The 22852-nt window shown below is 48.1% G+C and overlaps 1 long non-coding RNA gene and 1 pseudogene across 1 annotated transcript in view; one reads left to right on the top strand and one right to left on the bottom strand.

The window, feature by feature from the left end:
* The first annotated feature begins 455 nt into the window (after window positions 1–455).
* LOC138847926 (uncharacterized) overlaps window positions 456–22852 on the top strand; it is a 55441-nt gene continuing 33044 nt past the window's right edge. The window contains exon 1 of the long non-coding RNA XR_016223714.1: window positions 456–962. This is a non-coding gene — a long non-coding RNA (uncharacterized LOC138847926). The remainder of the gene's footprint in view (window positions 963–22852) is intronic.
* LOC149121306 (nuclear transcription factor Y subunit beta pseudogene) lies at window positions 6794–8367 on the bottom strand (annotated as a pseudogene).

Raw genomic sequence — 22852 nt, 5'->3', positions numbered from 1 at the left:
AATCTGGCGCCCCGATCGGGACTAGAACCCGGTGTGCTGGCGCTGCAGGCGGAGGATTAGCCTTGTGAACCACGGCACCAGCACAAAACACTGTTCTGTACCTGGTGTCCGCCAGCCTCTGGCTCAGTTGGGAACTGTGTCTTTTTTTTTTTATTTAAAAGAGTTGCAGAGACAGAAAGGGGGGAGGGAGGGAGGGAGGAAGAGAGAGAGAGTAAGAGAGAGAGAGAGGGAGAGATAGCTTCCATCCTCTGCTTCACTCCCAAAATGGCTGCAATGGCCCTGGTCTGGGCCAGTCAGAAGCCAGGAGCTTCTGGGTCTCCCACGTGGGTGGCAGGGGCCCCAATATTTGGGGTATCTTCCTCTGTTTTTCTCAGGCCATTAGCAGCATGCTGGATGGGAAGTGGAGCAGGTGGGACTCGAACCTGCCACGCCACAGTGCTGGATGGAAAACTGGCTCTTAAAACAAGATCTGGGTGACGCCACTGCCTAGGGCTCCGTGTCCTTGGGCTTTGGAAGGCAGCACGTCCTCAGTGATGCTGACAGCAAGATCCTGCACATCACTCTACTTGAAGGGACCGCACCTGCGAGCACCAGACTCTGGTGGCCACAAGGCGCAGGCGCAAGGGGCTCAGCTCTGCATTTCTGTACTTGGCCACAAGGGGCAGCAGAGCAGACCAGCGATGGTCCACATTTGCATAGGCGCAACCTTTGCTTTCTGATTGGTTGGTACTGTTTCGTTCCATCCAATCTGACTCCCTCTCTGGAGCCCTCATTTGAATAGTGAGTCTATAAATAGGCTACTTAGCGTTGCAACCGCCGTTTGGGCGACGGTTAGGGTGCTGTTTTCAGTTACAGCCCGAGGGCCGTCGGAGCCCCAGCCCCGACCCCGGACAGGGCGGCGAGCGAGGGGCAGCGGCGGACGCCGGCGGGAAGGGCGGGCCCGCAGCGCAGCCGTGAGCCAGGTGAGGGCGCGGGTTCGGCCGGGCGGAGAGCTTTCCCGCGTCTGCGCGGCGCCGGCTCCTCAGGCCTGGCGAGTCCCGGTGTCCGCGGCCGGAGCGGCGCCGTCGGCCCTGACCCCGTCCCGGAGCGGGAGCCGGGAAGGGAGAGCGAGGACCCGGCGTCCGCGTGGCTCCTCTCGGTCAGCCCCGGCCGGGCAGGGCTGCTGCGGAGACGCCGCCCGGCGGCCTCGGCCTCTGAGGAGGGAGCGGCGCGGCCCCTGGTGGCCCGGGGTCCCGGCGGTGCCCGCGGGGCGCGGACGCTGAGGGCGCCTGGTGTGGTCAGGCGGATCCCGGAGGAAGCACCTTCGTGGCGGTGGGGGGGGGTCCCACAAGTTGGTCTCCTCCTCCTGTTGGTGGGTGGGAACAAGGTGCCCTGCCATTGTACTACGGGTCCTACCACATGCCAGTGTTCTTATTTTGGTGTGTCCGTGGTATTCCGGCGGGTTACGGTTGTACTTAGTGGACAAGAGTTGTGAAAATGGTTCTAGTCACTTGCTCAGCCAGGACGTTCCTGCTCGCGGCCGTTGCTTGGTCTCCGGGTTCTTCCGGCATCTGCAGCTAATTAAGCTTTCCCTGAAGGTCATCCTACTCAGTACATTTTACTGGGACCCCCAAATGGATGGTTGGGTGCCAGTCACCCATGGACCTCGGATTCTGTCTCAGATCTGCATCATTCCCCTAACTGCATGAGTCGGTTCCGAATTCACTCTCATTGTGAGTGTGGCTTTATAAAAGAGAACAGTCATCTAAAAATCTTTAGACCTTTCATTCATGTTTCTATGCTGTCATTTCATTCATGTTTCCAGGATTGTCAGGATTCTATTGATAGAATAAGCAACCTGATTTTTTTAAGGAAGTTCCAAAATTTTAAGAATTAATCAAACTACATAGTATCTTTTTACAGACAGTTGCAACATTGTAAAGACTTTGCCTGACTCCATAAGCCTGATTTTTTTCCTTTAAATTATGTTTTGAAATCTTGAAATAGTTTTAGTCGTGGTACTTTTTGGGCCAAGAAAATATGACAGAGGACAGGGACCATTGTTCTTCCCCAGTCTTGTTCACAGTGGTTTTCACATAATGGTTACTAAAATGTTAGTGGGTGGAAAAAAAATCTCTGTGATTTTTGGTTTTAAAAGTCAAACAACAGGCCGGCGCCGCGGCTCACTAGGCTAATCCTCCGCCTAGCGGCGCCGGCACACCGGGTTCTAGTCCCGGTTAGGGTGCCGGATTCTGTCCTGGTTGCCCCTCTTCCAGGCCAGCTCTCTGCTGTGGCCAGGGAGTGCAGTGGAGGATGGCCCAGGTGCTTGGGCCCTGCACCCCATGGGAGACCAGGAAAAGCACCTGGCTCCTGGCTCCTGCCATCGGATCAGCGCGGTGCGCCGGCCGCAGCGCGCTGGCCGCGGCGGCCATTGGAGGGTGAACCAACGGCAAAGGAAGACCTTTCTCTCTGTCTCTCTCTCTCACTGTCCACTCTGCCTGTCAAAAAAAAAAAAAAGTCAAACAACCAATCTCTGTCCAGAGTCGTAGTCGTCACAGTCCTCTCATAGACACCTGATAAGCTCAGAAGGAACTCCCTGCTACTCCCGATGTTCATGATTCGGCTTCATCCCGTCTTGCTCTTCTTTTTAGTCCCTTTTGTTTGTTCAAGCCCAGAAGTTGACATGACCCCATGGTAGGATTTGAAATTTATTCACCCTGGTATTCTTTTCCTAGACAACCTTACCCCTGTGTAGTTTCAGGTTGGTCCTGGTTTCCTCCCGTCTTTAGCTAGAGGAATTACATAATGGCTTCTGTTTGTCTGAAAAGAAGGGTCCTCTGATTCACTTGGGTGTGAAGAGCTTTGCTAGTATAATTTAGAATAAGCCTTGGCTTAGAGGGAAGGATATTGTGCTTCATTGTTTTGATAGTTGAAGATACAAATAATGGGTAGAAATAGGACTGAGGCTACTAGGGTTAGGGCACTGCCTAGTTTATTTGGGATTGATCATAGGATTGCATAGGTGGATCGACTATTCTGGTTTAATATGGGGAAGGGTATACGGGGGTTTGCTGGGGTATTATTGTCAGGGTCTCCCAGCAGGTCCAGAGAAAATAAGACTAGGGTGAGGAAGAAAAACAATAAGAGGAGCTAGGATATATTACATTCTACTGTAAGGGTGACATGCAATTTTATATGAATTGGAAGAGATTGCTGATGGATTATTAGATCCTGTTTCATGTAGGGATAGGAAGTGAATAATTCGTAGGGCTGAAGTGATAAGTGGTATAATGAAGTAGAAAGGAAAGAATTGTATAAGACTGCTTTTGTCAACTGAAAACTTTCCTCAGATTATTCTACCAGACTTGTGCCAGTGTGTGGAAAAGCTAGTGGAGGTTTGTAATTATTGTTGTACCTCACTATGATTTTTTCCTCATGGTAGTAGGCAGTGTATAAATGCTTAGCTATAAATAAGGGAACTCCAGTATTCCAGGTTTCAAGGTGTAAGTAAAAGCCATTATAGAGATGGTGGGTTATGGAGCAGCATGCTTTGCAGGGCTAGGGGTAAACGGTGAGGAGCAAAGTGTAGGAAGCACATTCCTGGCTGGGAATTGGGAGGAAAAGTGCCTGAAAGTCCCGGGGAGGAGGTGAAATGGCATGGTCCTGTGTGGGGAGTGCTGACACGTGCAGCCTGTGCAGCTGCAGCTGCAGCAGCAGAGGGCTGGAGCTGGCAACATTGTAGAGATGGAGGGGAGGCCAGTTTGCACAGATCTGTGGGCATAGAGCAGGAGAGACAGCATGTCACGGGTCTGGACTGGAGCCATGGGGGCTGTGGTTGCTGGCAGTCACCTGTGGTCCCAGTGGAAGTGTAGGGGGACATTTGATTCAAACCAGTCTCCAAAACAGAACCTGCAGTCTGGCTGAGAGAAAGCGGGTGCTATTTTGCAAAAGGGCAACAACTATGGAAGCCTGCAGGCATGCACATAACAGTTCACTGAGATGGGGCGCCTGAACACAGTGTGGGTGGCAGCAGTGGCAGGTGTTGGGCCAGTGGCTCTCGTGTGTGCATGTGATCCAGAGCTTCTAGCGGAGGGAACAGCTCTCGGCCCCCACTGCCTCAGAGCTTGGCTGGGAGGTGACTGGGCAGCTACAAGGGACAGAGGGGCACCTGCACCAGCAGTGCCCTCTGGACTTGGCGACTGTGAGATCCTTGTATGCTGAGACCTTGGGGACTCGGTGGCTACTTGAGAAGGTGTAGGGAATAGCTGGCTATTAAGTTCTACCACATCCAGAGAGAATAGTGAGGAGAGAATGGAGAGACAGTACAAGCCTTAAGAGAAAAATACTGTTAACCCAGAATACTGTACCCTGCAAAGCTCTCATTTATGAATGAAGGTGAAATAAAGACCTTCCATAACAAATTGAAATTGTCACTTGTCCCACCTTACAAAAATGCTTAAGGATGTGCTATGCACAGAAACACAGAAACATGGTCACCACTATGAAAGCAGGTGAAGGCAAAATCTCCCCAGTAAAGGTAAAAAAGAAATCCAAAGTAAATAATAGGGATATTGTTGGAAAAATACGAGGGCCAAGTTGTTACTTATCAATAGTCACCTTGAATGTAAATGGCCTCAACTCTCCAATTAAAAGATACAGACTGGCTGAATGGTTTAAAAAACAAGGCCCATCTATTTGCTGCCTGCAAGTAACACATCTCACCAACATAGATACACACAGATTGTAAGTGAAAGGATGGAAAATGTCCATGCTAAAAAAAAACCAAAAAAGAGTTGGTATAACCATCCTAATGTCAGATAAAATAGACTTTAATACAAAAACTGTTAAAAGAGATGAAGCAGGGCACTATGTAATGATTTAGGGATCAATTCAACAGGAAGATGTGACTATTATAACTGTATATGCACCTGATTACAGGTAACCTGGCTTTTTAAAAGAAATGTTAATGTATCAAAAGGGAAACATAGACTCCAATGCAATAGTAATGGGGATTTCAGCACTCCATTTTCATTAATTGATCGATCAACCAGAAAATCACTAAGAGGGGGCCGGCTCTGTGGTGTAGTGGGTAAAGCTGCCACCTGCAATGCTGACATCCCATATGTGCACAGGTGTGAGTCCTGGCTGCTCTACTTCCAATCCAGCTCTCTGCTGTGGCCTGGGAAAGCAGTAGAGGATGGCCCAAGTCCTTGGGCCCCTGCATCCATGTGAGAGACCTAGAAGAAGCTCCTGGCTCCTGGCTTTGGATTGGCACAGATCCAGCCATTGTGGCCATCTAGGGAATGATACAGTGGATAGAAGACCCCCCCCCCCATGTCTGCCGAAAGTGACACCTCCTCTTTTAACTCTTAAAAAACTCAGCGCTTTTCAGTCAGAACCAGAAAAGAACTTTCTGACTGGAAAATTGTCAGAGAATAACCAATCAAGAAGAAAATTATTGAAAGGAGATATTGCAGTTGTTTGCAAAAACAGATTTTAAAGTTTAAGATCAAGACAATTTTTAGGGCTGGTGCTGTGGCATAGCAGGTAAAGCCGCTACCTGCAGTGCTGGCATCACGTATGGGCACCAGTTCGTGTCCCGGCTGCTTCACTTCCAATCCAGCTCTCTGCTGTGGCCTAGGAAAGCAGCAGAGGATGGCCCAAGTCCTTGGATCCCTGCACCCATGTGGGAGACCTGGAAGAAGCTCCTGGCTCCTGGCTTCAGATCAGCGCAGCCCCAGCTGTTGCGGTCAATTGGGGAGTGAACCAGCGGATGGAAGACCTCTCTCTCTCTGCTTCTAGCTCTCCTTCTCTCTCTGTTTAACTCCAACTTTCAAATAAATAAATAAATCTTTAAAAAACAATTTTTAGATTTGTTAACATATTGATATTTTTATGCATATATTTTAAAAACCTCATTGCTTTAGCAGATTAGACTTTAATTTTATATAACTTTACCTTTGACATTAATGTTTACCTTTAAAGATTTATTTATTTATTTGAAAGTCAGAGTTAGAGAGAGGAGAGTCTGAGAGAGAGAGGTCTTCCATCCGCTGGTTCACCTTCCAGTTGGCCACAATGGCCGGAGCTGCACTGATCCAAGCCAGGATCCAGGAACTTCTTCTGGGTCTCCCACGTGGGTGCAGGGGCCCAAGGACTTGGGCCATCTTCTACTGATTTCCAGGCCATAGCAGAGAGCTGGATCAGAAGTGGAGCAGCTGGCTCTCAAACCAGCGCCCATATGGGATGCTGGCGCTTCAGGCCAGGGTGCTAACCCGCTGTGCCACAGCACCTGCCCCAATGTTTACTTTTAGAAAACCCTGTAAACAGTATTTTTCTCAAATTTTTTTTCTAATGTTATGGGACTTTTTATACCTTTGGTAACTTACTGAAGCCTTTAGGTAATTCTGTCTTATCTTTCCCTTTTCAGTCTAAACTAATCTAGCAATTTTACTTTAGGACAAAAGGGTTTTACAAGCAAGTTTTTTTTTTTTCCCACCCAGCAAACATAGGCACCTAATCAACAGTCAACTACTTGGGACCGTCTCTGAAACAGACATGTATTCAGGCAGCTGCAAGACAGTTCCCAAGGGTGACTGTGGGCCAGGGCCTGTGTGCCACGGTGACAAGCCCACTGGAAATTGTTAGCTTATATCTGGGAGACTTTGTTATTGAATAGCCTTATTAATAAATTTAGTATTAATATTTTGAGAGTTCTTGCTGTCTATTCAGATAAGAATTCTGAATATCAACTCCAATAAACCAGGTGACATGGTAAGATTTAAAAAAATTCTTTTTTATTTGACAGGTAGAGTTTTTTTTTCTTGTACAAAACAAAAATATTTTAATACCTTTAAAATCCAAATTTTTCTTTAAAATCATTCATGAAAAAGATTCTCAAGTCAGAATTAACACCTCAGTTAGTCAAGCATCAGGAAGCTACATTACAGCTATTTAATGTACAAAGAGACATTTTTTCACGTCATTTTCTTCTGATGTCTGTTCCAGAATCAGACTCTTGCTTCTCTACACTTCCATCCCATAATTTCTTCAGATCATGAAAACTGAATTTGTTGAACACCAGAAAGCTGTTGATATGATGTTGTATAAGCCATAACATTGTGTTGCTGACCATCCGCAGCTATTAAGCCAGCTGGTAACTGGTTAGTGAATGCCTCCTCTGTAAGTAAGCTCTTCTCTTAGTCCTTCTGTAGCTGTGACTGCTCCACCAAATCCTTTCTCTCCTTTCATAGCCTCTCTGAATTTCTGAAGGTACAATTTCAGAGGTTCCACATAACTGGCAAAGCCCAAGGTGGACATGGCAAAGAGAATGTCTTCTCCATTGATCGTCTTCCGTTTCTCTTTCACTTGCTTCAGATGCTATAAAGCTAAGAACTCACTCACACATTCTTGAACACATTCTTTGGCATCTGTTGCAATCTTTCCTGTTTGAGGTGTGGCATTCTTCGTTATCCTAGCCACATTTGCAATTGAAGATACATATCTTGTTCTAGGAAACTTTCTTTTGAACCATTTGTGTCTTCATGATCATTCATGCTGTCCTCAGTATCATCGTGAGGCTGTATCACGTAGTGGCTCCCCCCAGTGCAGTCTGTAGAAATTCCCAGTTGAGAAGCATCTGTGGTAGAACTGTCACCGTCTGTTGTCATGAAGTACTGTCAGAACCGTGGTGCCAGTGGTGCCAGTGGTGCTCAGAGCACCTTTCTAAAAAGGTGTCTAATCTCTGCCCAATTCCAACCCGTGTTTCTAGCATCTTGTTCTAGTACTTCGGGCGAGATTACAATTTGTGGGTGCTCTGGAATTCTTTGTTCTCGGAGACTACTGCTCCGTGAGCCCCTGCCTATCCTCCTGCCTCCCACCAGCGATGATCAAAACCTTAGTGCAATCCGAACGGCTTCCTTCCCACCTTCGGGGCAAGTCCAGGGACCACAAGCCGCCAGATGGCTGCATTCTTTATGTGCAAACCAGACTGCGGGACACCAACGCCATTCCTGCCTCCCGGGGACCTCGCCGCCTCCCCCACGCAGGTGCGCGGCGTGGCCCGGGGCCCCACCGCCGAGCCTGCGACCTGTCAGTCCCGCACGTGCGGCGCCAACCCCCGCGCCCAACGCCCGTCTCCCGCCCGCCGCGCGGCGCCGGAGTGTGCGGGCGGACAAAGCGGCCGGGCCCGGCCAGGCCCCCGCGGACCGACGAGCGGGAGGCTGCGGGGCGCCCCGCGGGGGCCGAGGGGGCAGGGTCGGGGACCCCCGGGCCGCGCGCCCCCCGCCAGCCGGCCGGCTCCCCGCACAAAATGGAGCCGGCCCGGGGCGCCGCCGCCGAGAGGGGGGCCCGGCCGTGCCCCGCCGGCAGCCCTCTTCGGCCTCGGGCTCGGAGCTCCACAGCGGCGAGCGGGAGGCGGCCTGGCTCGCGTCCTGCCGCTCCCCGGCCGGCGCACAAAGAACCGCGCTGCGGCCCCGCGTCCGCTCCCGGCCGGGCAGGCCCGCAGCGGGAGCGGCCTCGCAGGCGCCGGCCCGGCCCGGGTCCGGGCTCCGGCCGGGCAGGCGGCGGGAGGCGAGTGCCCCCCGCCGCGGCGGCGTTGGCGGCGGGGACGGCGCTGGGGGACAGCTAGAGTTACAGACAGTGAGAGAGACAGAGAAAGGTCTTCCTTCCGTTGGTTCACTCCCCAAATGGCCGCTACAACCAGCGCTGCGCCAATGACATGGTAAGTTTTTAACGTTTATTCAGTGAAAGAAATACACAGAAAGTGAGGGCTTTATTTAGAAGAAGTCTGGAAGCACAGGCTGGGTCCATACCAGGCAGAGAGCAGGCTGGGAGCCACGTGGAGCAAAGTGTGTGATTAGGAGCAGCTACAGGTAGCCCAGCTCGGCCAAGAGGCCCCACACCTGGAGGTAAAGAACGGCAAGGGAGGGCCCACCGTGCTCCAGGCCTTTCACTCACTTCACAGGGGAGTGGTTACGTAGTCTGATTGGCAGGTGGGTGTACAGGTGAGGTCAGGTATTGGCATGAGATCACAAAAGGGGGCAGGCTGAAGGCGTGGTCTCCAGCTCCTAAATCTAATCAGTTTAATCCATATGCCTGCCTCTATCAACTTGAGTATTGTTGCCCTGGCCGATAGACAACTGGCCTTCCTCATCCCCTCTCCCAGCAGAGGGGCAGAGGTAACATGCTACAAACCAGAGAGGGAGAGAGAGAGAGAGAGAGAGAGAGAGAGAGAGAGAGAGAGAGAGAGAGAGAGGCTTCCATCCACTACTGGTTCACTCCCCAATTGGCTGCAACAGCTGGAGCTGTGCCCATCTGAAACCAGGAGCCTCCTGCAGGTTTCTCATGCAGGTGCAGGGGCCCAAGGACCTGGGCCATCTTCTGCTTTCCCAGGCCACAGCAGAGAGCTGGATTGGAAGTGGAGCAGCCAGGTCTCGGACTGGTGTTTATATGGGATGCTGGCACTGCAGGCAGTGGCTTTACCTGCTAAGCCGCAGTGTCAGCCCCCAGTTGCAGTTTCTTCTCCTGTCTCCTGTGACGTAGAGTACTCTGGTAACTCTGGGAGTGGACGGCATCAAGCTGCCCTTCTGCCTCTTAGGGGCAGGCTCACTGAAACCAAAATGAGGGAACCCGGCTTGTTACCTTTTTTCCTCCCACCATTCCAACCGCCCCCTTGCCTTTGGCAGCTGTCTTTCCCTTGGCTGGTTCCTCGTGCCTCATTGGGTTCCTCTGTGCTCCCAGGGCCCTACCCTGGCACAGCAGGATGGTGAGTCACCTATGGATTAATCTGCCCACTGGCACCAGGCAAGGTCACCTCTCTCAGCATCCTGGGGTGGGGGTATCGTACCCCAGCAACAAAAGAGGTGGAAACCCCATCTCTGAATCCTGGACACAAGCCCCTAGAAATGTTGTGGGGTTCTCGGACAGGCAGGACACCGAAGCTCATAGCAGGAAAGCAGTCAAAGGCTGAGCCCGGAGCAAAGCGGGTCATAGCTTTACACACACTCTTACTTTCTTTGTCCGCCTCATATGGTTACCTACATTCTGATGGGGTATTTCAAGGCTATGGGGTTGCTAGAGGGTTACACATGAACACATAGGTTCTGATTATGCCACTTCCTGGTTCTCTCTCTCTCTCTTTCTCTGTTGTTCTGGGAGGCTCCTCAACCTTTGGTTTGATCTGAGAAGGCCCTTCACTTTCCTTTTGGAAACCCCTACTCTGGGGTGAGCCTTGGGCTCAGTGTTACAGCTGGCACTTGGATGACCACATCTCAGGTCAGAATGCCTGGTTCAGATCATGGTTCTGCTTCTGATTTCAGCTTCCTGCAAATGCAGACTCTGGGAGGCAGCAGATGATGGCTTAAGTGCTTAGTTCCTGCCACCCATGTGGGAGACCTGGACTGAAATCTGGGCTTCTGGATTCTGCCTGGCCCAGCCCCAGCTGTTGCAGGCATTTGGGGAAGTGAACCAGCAGATGGAAGATATGTCCCTTCTGTCTCCATTTCTCTGCCTTTCACCTCAAATGAAAATAATTAAGTAAAAGTTAAAAAAAAGATGGCTGAGTGTGATGACTTGTGAGCTTTGACTTTCAAATTTACATTTAAACAGCCGTATGTGGCTAGTGGCTGCTGTATTGGATCCTAAAGTTCTATACAGATAATGCAGAGCACACAGTAGTTGCTGTTGTTGGACTGTGTCCTCACAAAGTTCACATATTAGAAACTGAATTCCGGGGCCAGCGCCAGAATTAATCCTCCACCTGCAGCACTGGCATCCCATAGGGGTGCTGGGTTCTAGTCCCAGTTGCTCCTCTTCCAGTCACAGCTCTCTGCTATGGCCCGGGAGGGCAGTGGAGGATGGCCCGGGTGCTTGGGGGACCAGGAGGAAGCACCTGGCTCCTGGATTTGGATCAGCGCGGTGCCGGCTGTGGCGGCCATTTGGGGAGAACCAACGGAGGGAGGACCTTTCTCTCTGTTTCTCTCTCTCTCTCTAACTATAACTCTACCTGTCAAAAAAAAAAAAAAAAAAAAAAAGAAAGAAACTGAATTCCAAATCTCCTGTGTTGATGGTGTTTGGAGGTAGAGGCTGTGGGAGGTACTTAGGATTGGATGAGGTCAGGACAGAGGAAGCCCCATCGGCATTAGCAGCATTTTAGAAAGAGGGACCTGCGCCAGCATACGTGCTGTGTCCCAGCATGTGATGCTCTGTGTCGTGTTCTAATGCAGTAAGAGGGGCCCCAGCAGATGCTGAGCAGAAGTCTGCATCATGGTCTTGGACTAACCAGGTCCAGAACCATGAGCCAAACGAGCTTCTTTATAAATCACTCAGTCTTAGGTATTTTGCTGTAGCAACAGAAAACTAGGATAGTAGCATGCTTTACCCACACACTACCATAGGGCTTTGTTCACTTAACACACCTATATATCTAGGAGACAGACTGTCACAGTCTATTAATTTTTTATAACTGCTGCATCCTCTTATTATTCACAAAGGCAATCCTTTCTCAGTCTGGAGAGCCATAGGCCATCACTTTTATAATAAGCCCTAAGAGTCCACATGTATCATAACCAAGTACCTCCCAACAACTGAAATTCCCCACACTTCATAGTTATCAGCCTGGGCCCGAGAGAGCTTGACACTAACCAGTACCTTTGAGGAACTTGGGAAACAATTTATCATGAGCCACTGCCCTAAAATACATTCAGTGTACGTGGCCTGTGCCCTGAATTCAGCAGTGGTTGGTCTTTTTTAATGGTTCTCCTTTAAAGAGCAAGGTCTTCCGAGAAAGACGGCAGTTAAGGTGGAGCACCTGTGGCTGAGTGGCCAAGGGGCATTGTGCAGCAGTGGGGTAACTGCTCACTGGTGGTGACTCTCACTGCCTCTCAGTTGTCCTGAAGCCATGTGGATCTCTGGCTAATTTTGGGCCTTGAGATAGCCTGCCTCTTAGGATATTTCTGCTTGTGAGAAACTTTAAAATTTCCCAGGTCCCAGGGGCCAGCGCTGTGATGCAGTAGGTTAATCCTCTGTGGCATCAGCATCCCATATGGATGCCGGTTCGAGTCCCAGCTGCTCCTCTTCCAATCCGGCTCTCTGCTGTGGCCTGGGAAAGCAGTAGAAGATGGCCCACATCCTTGGGTCCCTGCACCCATGCAGGAGACCTGGAAGAAGCTCCTGGCTCCTGGCTTTGCACTGGCACAGCTCTGGCCTTTGTGGCCATTTGGGACTGAGCCAGCGGAAGAAAGACCTTTCTCTCTGTCTCCTCTCCCTCTCACTGTCTGTAACTCTACCTCTCAAATAAGTAAATAAAAAGCTTTTTAAAAAAGAAAATTTCCCAGGTCCAAATGGCCTCTAGAGAAAGAAATTTCACTAACCTGTTCCGATCTCCAGCTGTTGCTGCTGCTGCCACTGCTTCTTCCTCTTCCTGATTTAATGTATTTATTTGAAAGGCAGAGAGAGAGAGAGAGAGAGTGAGCGAGAGTGAGAGAGATTTTCTATCTGCTAGTTCACTCCCCAAATGGCTGCAACAACAGCTGGGGTTGGACCAGGCTGGAGCTAGGAGCCAGGAGCTCCTCCGGGTCTCCCACTTGGGTGCAGAGGCACAAGGACTTGGGTCATTCTTCTACTGCCTTCCCAGGTACATTAGGAGGGAATGGGATCAGAAGTGGAGCAGCTGGGGCTTGAACCTGTGTCCACATGGGATGCTGGCACTGCAGGTGTCTTAGCCTGCTACACCACAGCACTGGCCCTAGCTCCTTCTTCTTGAGGTCCCCACGAGGCAGTAGATGCACTATTTGGTGTCAGTTCTGGCTACAGACTCAGCTTCAATGGAACAATCTCTTAAGAGCATTTTGGGTGGATACCTAGTGCACTGGCTGCTGGGCTTTAGGATGTTAGACTATATTTCCTAATGATTCATATAGTGGTGCAGTGGGGGGGAATAAAGGGACCATCTAAAACGCACTCAGCAATCTTGCTGCGTCATCCTTGGGGGCAGACTGGATGTTAGGCATTGAGGGAAGGGCACAGGGGCTTTGTGGAGAAGGAAGGCTGCCTTTTCAGGATTCCTGACCTAACAGAAAACTGGGGGTGAGGGATGGACAGTGCCTTTTACTACACTCATTTCCAGGCAACCCCTAGAAGAGTGGGCCCAGGTCATGTAACCTTCAAACCAGGGTTCATCACAGTGGAGTAGACGCACTTATTGGCCCCAATTCCTCGCCCCTCCCTGATCCGCACACTTGCCGTAGTCTCATTGTGGGAAGACTGTGGCTTGCTGTGGCCCATGTGATGAAGAAGCAATGAAGACATAGTGGTTCTGAGCCTAGGCTGGAGGGGCCGCGTGAGTTTCTGTGGCCCTCATGTGCTTCTGCCTTCACTGTGAGAAGAGCTGCTCTCGGGGAGCAGCTGCCTCGGCCAGCCTGGGCCCCAGAGTGAATACCTGTGACCAGAGCCGCCATGGCTGATCGGCAGACCCGTGTGAGAAGCAGAGCCAGCCCTGCCAGCACAGCACTCGAGCAAAACTGTGGAGATGATCAGGCACACATGTCCTAGGTGTCCTCAGTCACCCGGGTTGACTGTCTCGTGCAGCTGAAGTATGAAAACACGGGACAGGGTGAATAAAGAAACTGTTGAATGGTCATTTTGCTGTGATCCCATCTTGCTTAGTTCACTCTGCCCATTTGGCTAGAATCTGCCCAGGTGTCCTCCCTCCCCAAAATTCCTTTGGGTCAGCACTTTATGAGTTTTGGGCCCATCTTGAACACTGTCCCTGTTATTGTAGCCCTGGACTTGTTAGGTCGCAGTCCCTGGCTTCACCACTTAGCTCTGCTCATTTACAATCCCAGGTGTCTGTGTTTTGTGCATTTAGAGTCTCAAAACTCTTCTCTCCTAACATTTTTTAGGTTCCAGGCTTTTTTTGATTCTCAATTGCATGTCTGTTAAATGCAACCCTTCGCTTGTATAAGGCCTGCTCTCTGCACTTATTTCAGTTGGCCTTTATGCAAAGTCTGCTTTAACAGCATGCAGGCTCAATGTTCATTAGAAACCCTTCTCCCCATCTTGTAGCCACCTGCCTTCACTTTCCATCCAAGTTCAACCTAACCCAGCTGGCTTTTTCCTACCTGTATCACCACGACCTACAGAGCTGAAAGAATGGTGATTGTAACCCACTCTGTGTTTTGGGATGGTGTATGACATAGCGTTACTGTGACCAGAGCTAACACTGATGAGGTTGTAGGTTCAGGTGCTACAACAGAGACCCACACAACAGTAGGTTAAAATAAAAAATCAGTTTATTGGGCTCTTGAGTAACGACGTGGTGAGGATGTCCGGGGCTAGTGTTTTGGCTCATGTGTCAGGGACCCAGGTGCCTTTTATTGCTCTGCCTTCCTTGGGGTGTGGCTCTCATCCACATGGAGATTTCATACCCTTCATTTCCTTCCACCCTGCAAGCCCACACAGCTACAGCGTGGTGCAAAACCCTCTTTCCAGCAGTACCCGCCAACACTTAAAGCTTCAGCTTGAAGCCCTGTTTCCGCTTCTGTTCCATCCTCGGCGTCTTCCTCTTCTTGAATGGGGGTGCTGCTCCCTACTGCGTTCTCCAAGACTCTGCAGCTTCCCAATCCCACCAGGATGTCAGGAGCCAGAGCCAGTGGAGCCTGTTGCCCTGGACGTGGGAGGCCCTGGCTTCCAGGATGGGAAGCTGCAAAGCAATGTTAACATTGTGCCTTCCAGACTTTGCCAGACACCAGTCCTCCTCGCCCTGCTCTGTCTTCCCCACCCTCATCTCCCTGCTGACCTCTAGCCTTGAAGTAGCCAGAGGGCCTCTGCTTTCTCCTGGCCTTCCCTATAACACCTCAGGAGTGTAGAGAGCACACGGAGCCTTGTTAAAGTAGGTGCCTGTGTCTTGGAGATTGACTCAGGACAGCTGGCATAGGGGAGCCCCCAGGTGGAGGCATACGTCCCTGTGTTGGCAGGGTGGAACACCCTGACTCCATGGGAGCCTTCCAGACCCACGCGGATGTGTGTCTTCATCTGGTTGCTTATTTGCATCCTTACATCATCCTTTCTGATCAGTTGGCAAGACTAAGTAACTATTTTTCTGGATTCTAGCAAGTGATTGTGCCCAAAGAGGGATGTCACAGGAATCCGGATTTACAGCTACCCAGTCAGAAGCACAGGTGGCAAACTGGATTTTTGATTGGCACCTGAAGTAAGGTCAGCTTGTGGGACTAAGCCCTTAGCTTGTGCGACCTGACACTAACTGTGTCATAATTGAATTGAATTATAGAATGCCCACTTGGCATTCACAGAGAATTGCAGAATTGCTTAGTGTGGGAACTGCCCCCCCCCCCCCAGCAGGGGTCAGAAGTGAAGTACTGAAAGAGTGAGAGTAATAGTGGGGAAATTTTTTTTTAACCTGTGTGCAAGAGGTTTCACTATATATTTATAAATTCTTTAACCCTTCTCTCTTCAAGAGATTGAATCCTTGACTTCTCGACCATACTATTGGCAGGGATAATGCCCTGTACTTCTGAGGCTAGTTCATAAAAAGTATCATCCGTCTCTTTGTCCTCAGACCACTCCCTCCAAAGGGAGCCAGCCATTATGGTGTGAGGACACGCCACCAAATAGCATGTGAACAGGCCCCCTAATGGGAGACACTGAGGCATCCCTCCAACAGCCAGCACCAACTTCCCCTGAAGATGAGTGGGTGAGCCACTTGGGAGGTAGATCTACCAGCCTCAGTTAAGCTCTCTGATGCCTGCAGCTCTGGCTAATAGCTTGAGAACCTTTTGAGTGACCCAGAGCCAGAGCTGCCGGAGCTACCCCTGAATTCTTGACTTGGAGAAAATCTGGTAAATTTATATTGTTCTTACAGAGCATCAGATAAACCATAACTGTCTGACACAGGGTTAAAGCAGACAGACTTGAGACAATCCTCTGAGATGGCGTATTAACTCATGATGCCTAGATCATGGTTAGAGACTTTGGCCCTAGTCTCTAAGTCTCTCACTACCACAATACTTGCCGTGCCTACAAACTCATAGCTTTTCCTAGGTATAAAATTCCTTGGCTCCCTGTCCCATAAAGAGGATGCTAGCATCACATTGTGCAGGGAGGAGTTAGAGTTTTGGGGGAAGATGTACAACCAGAGTGATACAAGAGCAGACTTAGTCTCACAGGTTTTCAGACAAAGGTGCATTAGGCTGGACTTAGCTTGCCTGTGTCTACCATGGATAGAGTTCTATAGAGGACACCTGCCCTGGAATGTGCTACATGTTTAAAGGCATGGTGAGGCAGAGGGCACATAGGCCACCATCAGTGGAAACAGTCTGATGGTAGAAACTGTCTCACTAGAAAGGGGGAGCCTGTTTTCCCATTGTGCTCATGTGTCTTGAGCTATTTCTCTGCCTACAAGCTGAAAGGGGGAATCTAAGCCCCGCTGCATTGCCCCACCTGTTAGATACCCAATCCCCCAGGTTGCTGCTGAGTCTGGACCTCCCAGTTGATCTCTTGCTCTCTCCATTTCTAGGCTATCAGCACTCTTGTAAGACTGAAGCTTGGTCACGTCTTCTCTCTGCTTAAACTGTCAGTAGTTCATCTTGTTTGGCCAAGTTCATGACCAGGCTTTTCCAGGTAAGGTTCTCCATCACATGTACAGCTTCATTAGCTGTCTTCTACTCCTTGCACTCCATGTTCTAGAAGACTCACACAGTTTGATGCTTCTCTGCCCATGTGCCGTCCTCTGTTTAGAGTGCCTTTGCTTCCTCCTGGCAGCTAAAACAACGTCTTTCTTTCCCAGCTACTTTAATCCTTCCACACCTGCATCTCTTTCCACTCAACCAAGAGCCTGACCACATGTTGGTGCTGAGCTACTGTCGTGTCCAACACAACATGGACTCAGAGGGTTGTCTTTCTTCTCAGTGCAGGAGCCCCATGAGTAAAGGGACTCTGCCCCAGTCAGCTCCCTCCCCAGCAGAGGTTCCTCTTTCTCACACTGCCCTGGCCACCTATCTCCTCCTCTGAATCACTGCATTTCTTTTCTGTATCCCTTTTTCCCTAGTCATCTGCTGCCTCTTTTCACCATCTTTTTCAAAGTGCTTCATTTCTCTCTGGCAGGTTTCATAGGAATCCGTGAGAATTTCATTCATGTAGTGGCATTAGTCTTCTGAGCTGAAGTTTGCCTGTCAGTAAGGTGGAGGTAGAGGCAGGTTTTGTGCCACCTGGCCACGGGTTCCCATTTTCCATTCCAGGTTACAGCCAGAGGTGTGCACCTGACCCCAGGGGAGACAGGTCATCAACAGGCTGGCCAGGCTCTAGGGTAGGATACAAACTCTGAGCAATCCAGGACAAGCTGGGCAAAGCAGACTCTCACTCTTGGGAGTTTTTGTTTAGAAATACGATAGTCAGGGGGTGGAGCCAAGATGGCGGAATAGTGAGGGCGCACACCGATAGTCTGGGAAAATTTAGTTTAATAAAAGTGGAGTTATGGTAGCCTCAGAAAAAGGATCAGGAAAAAATTGCAGAGGAAACTCTTCTGGATCTAGTGGCTGTGACTCGGAGGACCTACTGGGAGAACAAGGTTGCCCACCGTACGGAAGCCGAGCCGCGGGAGCTGCAGGGTCTGCGCACCAGTGTAGGAAGGGGAGTGGATGTGACACAGACACCAGCGGGGAGAGTTGGGACACCCAGGGCTCCAAGTCCACACATCAGCGCTGGAAGGGGAGGTGAGCTCAGTAACCCGAGATATTGGCGGGGAAACGGCAGTCAGAATCTAGAGGGGAGCGGGAAAGTTCACCAGACTGACTACAGGAGAGAAGGAAAAAAGGTGGGGGGTTTCTCTCTGCACCAGCCTTGCAAAGGTTGCAAGGTTGCAAGGTTTGCAAGTTTGCAAGAGTTTGCAAGGTTTGCAAGAGACAAAGAGCAGGCCCCCACTCTGGATTTACATAACAAAAGGGGAGAGCTAAGGAACTGAGTCACTACAGTTCAGTAGCCTAGGCAACCCAGTGGGAGTCCAGAGGAGAAACAGAGCCTGCACAGACTCTTTGGGTAGAAGCCAGAGATCGGAAGCTAAATACCATCAATTCTGCACAGCCGTGCCCGTGCGGTGCGGTATTACGTACCTCCTGAATTAAATAAATAAATAAATAAATAGAGATTTACCATGCATAACCTGAGGGTGTCACCTTTGCACACCCATAACCCGGAAGAACCAAGCAGAGCTCTCAGGCCACACCCATCTCAAGCCTCCAAGTCTCCTCCAACAGCAGGCAGTCCACTTAACACAGACATAGTATAAAATAAAAAAAAAAGCACAGTGACAACAGAAGAATTAACTATACCAAGCAACAAACACAGAAATCAAGGGAACAAGATCAACGATGACACTATGATGCCTCCAAATAAACAAAACACCCCAAGCCAAGATTATGAAGATGATGAGATAGAAGAAATGCAAGAACCGGATCTCAAAAAAATTATGATAAGAACATTTAGAAGTTTTCAAAAGCAAATCCTTGAACTACAGAAATCCTTATTGGACAGGATTGAAAATCTCTCTCGTGAAAATGAAATTTTAAGGAAGAATCAAAATGAAACGCAGAAACTAGTAACACAGGAAAGTGTGATAGTGAAGAGGAATCAAAATGAAATGAAGAGCTCAATAGATCAAATGACAAACACATTAGAAAGCCTTAAAAACAGAATGGGTGAAGCAGAAGAGAGAATATCGGACTTAGAAGACAGAGCACAGGAAAACATACAGTCAAACCAAAGAAGAGGAAATTAGAAATCTAAAAAATATTGTTGGGAATCTACAGGATACTATTAAAAAAACCAACATTCGAGTTCTAGGAGTTCCTGAAGGCATGGAGAGAGAGAAAGGATTAGAAGGCCTTTTTAGTGAGATACTAGCAGAGAACTTTCCAGGTTTGGAGAAGGACAGAGACATCCTAGTACAGGAAGCTCATAGAACCCCCAATAAACATGACCAAAAGAGATCCTCACCACGACACGTGGTAATTAAACTTACCCCAGTGAAACATAAAGAAAAGATCCTAAAATGTGCAAGAGAGAAACGTCAGATTACTCTCAGAGGATGTCCAATTAGACTCACAGCAGACTTCTCATCAGAAACACTACAGGCTAGGAGGGAATGGTGAGACATAGCACAGGTGCTAAGAGAGAAAAATTGCCAGCCCAGAATATTATATCCTGCCAAGCTCTCATTTGTGAATGAAGGTGAAATAAAGACCTTTCATAGCAAACAGAAATTGAAAGACTTTGCCGCCACTCATCCGGCCCTGCAAAAGATACTTAAAGATGTGCTACACTCAGAAACACAGAAACACGGCCATCAATATGAAAGAAGGTAAAGGAAGAAAACCTACCAGTAAAAGAGCATGGGAAGCTCAATGCATATACTAGAAAATATCTCTGGGAAAATGGCAGGGCAAAGTCACTACGTATCAATAGTCACATTAAACATTAATGGTCTTAATTCTTCAGTTAAAAGACACCGATTGGCTGATTGGCTCAAAGAACACAACCCAACTATTTGTTGCCTACAAGAAACACATCTCTCTGACAAAGATGCATGCAGACTGAAAGTGAAAGGTTGGAAAAAGATATTCCATGCCAACAGAAACCAAAAAAGCAGGTGTAGCCATATTAATATCAGACAAAATAAACTTTAATACAAAAACTGTTAAGAGAGACAAAGAGGGACACTATATAATGATTAAAGGTTCAATTCAACAGGAAGATGTAACTATTATAAATGTATATGTACCTAATTACAGGGCACCGGTCTATTTAAAAGATATGTTAAGGGACTTAAAGGGAGATTTAGATTCCAATACAATAGTACTGGGGGACTTCAATACTCCACTCTCAGAAATAGACAGATCATCCGGACAGAAGATCAACAAGGAAACAGCAGATTTATTCGACACTATTGCCTAAATGGATCTAACAGATATCTACAGAACTTTCAATCCTACATCTAAAGACTTCACATTCTTCTCAGCAGTGCATGGAACCTTCTCTAGGATTGATCACCTACTAGGCCATAAAGCAAGTCTCAGCAAATTTAAAAGAATTAGAGTCATACCATGCAGCTTCTCAGACCACAGCAGAATGAAGCTGGAAATTAGCAACTCCGGAAACCCTAGAAAGTATGCAAACACATGGAGACTGAACAACATGCTCCTGAATGAACACTGGGTCATTCAAGAAATCAAAAGAGAAATCAGAAACTTTCTGGAAGTAAATGAGGATAACAACACAACATATTAAAACTTATGGGATACAGCAAAAGCAGTACTGAGAGGCAAGTTTATAGCAATAGGTGCCTATATCAAGAAATTGGAAAGGCATCAAATAAATGAGCTTTCAGCGCATCTCAGGGACCTAGAAAAACTGCAGCAAACCAAACCCAAATCTAGTAGGAGAAGAGAAATAATTAAAATCAGAGAAGAAATTAACAGGATTGAATCCAAAAAAACACTACAAAAAAATTAGCCAAGCGAGAAGCTGGTTTTTTGAAAAAATAAACAAAATTGACACCCCATTGGCCCAACTAACTAAAAAAAGAAGAGAAAAGACCCAAATCAATAAAATCAGAGATGAAACAGGAACCATAACAACAGACACCACAGAAATAAAAAGAATCATCAGAATTTACTACAAGGACTGTATGCCAGCAAACAGGAAAATCTATCAGAAATGGATATTCCTGGACACATGCAATCTACCAAAATTGAACCATGAAGACATAGAAAACCTAAATAGACCCATAACTGAAACAGAAATTGAAACAGTAATAAAGGTCCTCCCAACAAAGAAAAGCCCAGGACCAGATGGATTCACTGCTGAATTCTACCAGACATTTAAAGAACTAATCCCATTTCTTCTCAAACTATTCAGAACAATCAAAAAAGAGGGAATCCTCCCAAATTCTTTCTATGAAGCCAGCATCACCTTAATCCCTAAGCCAGAGAAAGATGCAGCACTGAAAGAAAATTATAGACCAATATCCCTGATGAACATAGACGCAAAAATCCTCAATAAAATTCTTGCCAATAGAATACAACACATCAGAAAAATCATCCACCCAGACCAAGTGGGATTTATCCCTGGTATGCAGGGATGCTTCAACATTCGCAAATCAATCAACATGATACACCACATTAACAGACTGCAGAAGAAAAACCATATGATTATCTCAATAGATGCAGAGAAAGCATTCGATAAAATTCAACACCCTTTCATGATGAAAACTCTAAGCAAATTGGGTATAGAAGGAACATTCCTCAATATAATCAAAGCAATTTATGAAAAACCCATGGCCAGCATCCTATTGAATGGGGAAAAGTTGGAAGCATTTCCACTGAGATCTGGCACCAGGCAGGGATGCCCACTCTCACCACTGCTATTTAACATAGTTCTGGAAGTTTTAGCCAGAGCCATCAGACAAGAAAAAGAAATCAAAGGAATACAAATTGAGAAGGAAGAAGTCAAACTATCCCTCTTTGCAGACGATATGATTCTTTACTTAGAGGATCCAAAGAACTCTACTAAGAGACTATTGGAACTCATAGAGGAGTTTGGCAAAGTGGCAGGATATAAAATCAATGCACAAAAATCAACAGCCTTTGTATACACAAGCAATGCCACGGCTGAGAAAGAACTGCTAAGATCAATCCCATTCACAATAGCTACAAAAACAATCAAATACCTTGGAATAAACTTAACCAAGGATGTTAAAGATCTCTACGATGAGAATTACAAAATCTTAAAGAAAGAAACAGAAGAGGATACCAAAAAATGGAAAAATCTTCCATGCTCATGGATTGGAAGAATCAACATCATCAAAATGTCCATTCTCCCAAAAGCAATTTATAGATTCAATGCAATTCCAATCAGGATACCAAAGACATTCTTCTCAGATCTAGAAAAAAATGATGCTGAAATTCATATGGAGGCAAAAGAGACCTTGAATAGCTAAAGCAATCTTGTACAACAAAAGCAAAGCCGGAGGCATCACAACACCATATTTCAGGACATACTACAGGGCAGTTGTAATCAAAACAGCATGGTACTGTGTTGCTCCCCCTCTTCACGGAGGAACGACACTAGACACTGCGTTGTTCTTTTGTCTGCTCGGCCCTTCCTGGGTTTGCTGCTGGTTCTTCCCAGGTTGGCTACCGTCCTTCCACCTCCGTGGAAGGGCGGTTCCCCCTGCCACTTTCCCCACTTCCATGGGGGAGCGGCACACCGCCGGCCAGCTCTCTCGGGGGCTGCTCAGATGTAATTCGGATGTTCCCCTTAGATGTTCCTCGTGCATGTTGTCTCTCTCCTCCTTTATAGTCCTCTTCCACCAATCCCAACTCTGCTACCCACACGCCGAGTACGCTGCTCTCCTCCAATCAGGAGCAAGATCAGCTCCTGCAGGTTACTGGTTGAACTGGAGGAGCTGTGTAAAAGCTGTTTGCTCCTCTCCCAGCGCCATATTGTGGGAGAGCAGATGCATAGAATAAGTCTTAATTCCAGTAACTTAGTCTAGTCCAAGTTGTTCCCCACAGTACCGGTACAGAAACAGATGGATAGACCAATGGAATAGAATTGAAACACCAGAAAGCAATCCAAACATCTACAGCCAACTTATATTTGATCAAGGATCTAAAACCAATCCCTGGAGCAAGGACAGTCTATCAATAAATGGCGCTGGGAAAACTGGATTTCCACGTGCAGAAGCATGAAGCAAGACCCCTACCTTACACCTTACACAAAAATCCACTCAACATGGATTAAAGACCTAAATCTGCGACCTGACACCATCAAGTTATTAGAGAACATTGGAGAAACCCTT

The sequence above is a fragment of the Oryctolagus cuniculus genome, chromosome 17 (assembly GCF_051225735.1).
Source record: "Oryctolagus cuniculus isolate XC-2025 breed Fujian yellow rabbit chromosome 17, ASM5122573v1, whole genome shotgun sequence".
Lineage (NCBI taxonomy): Eukaryota > Metazoa > Chordata > Mammalia > Lagomorpha > Leporidae > Oryctolagus > Oryctolagus cuniculus.
Note: the sequence above shows the minus strand (reverse complement) of the source record. Positions and strands in the feature narration are given on the sequence as shown.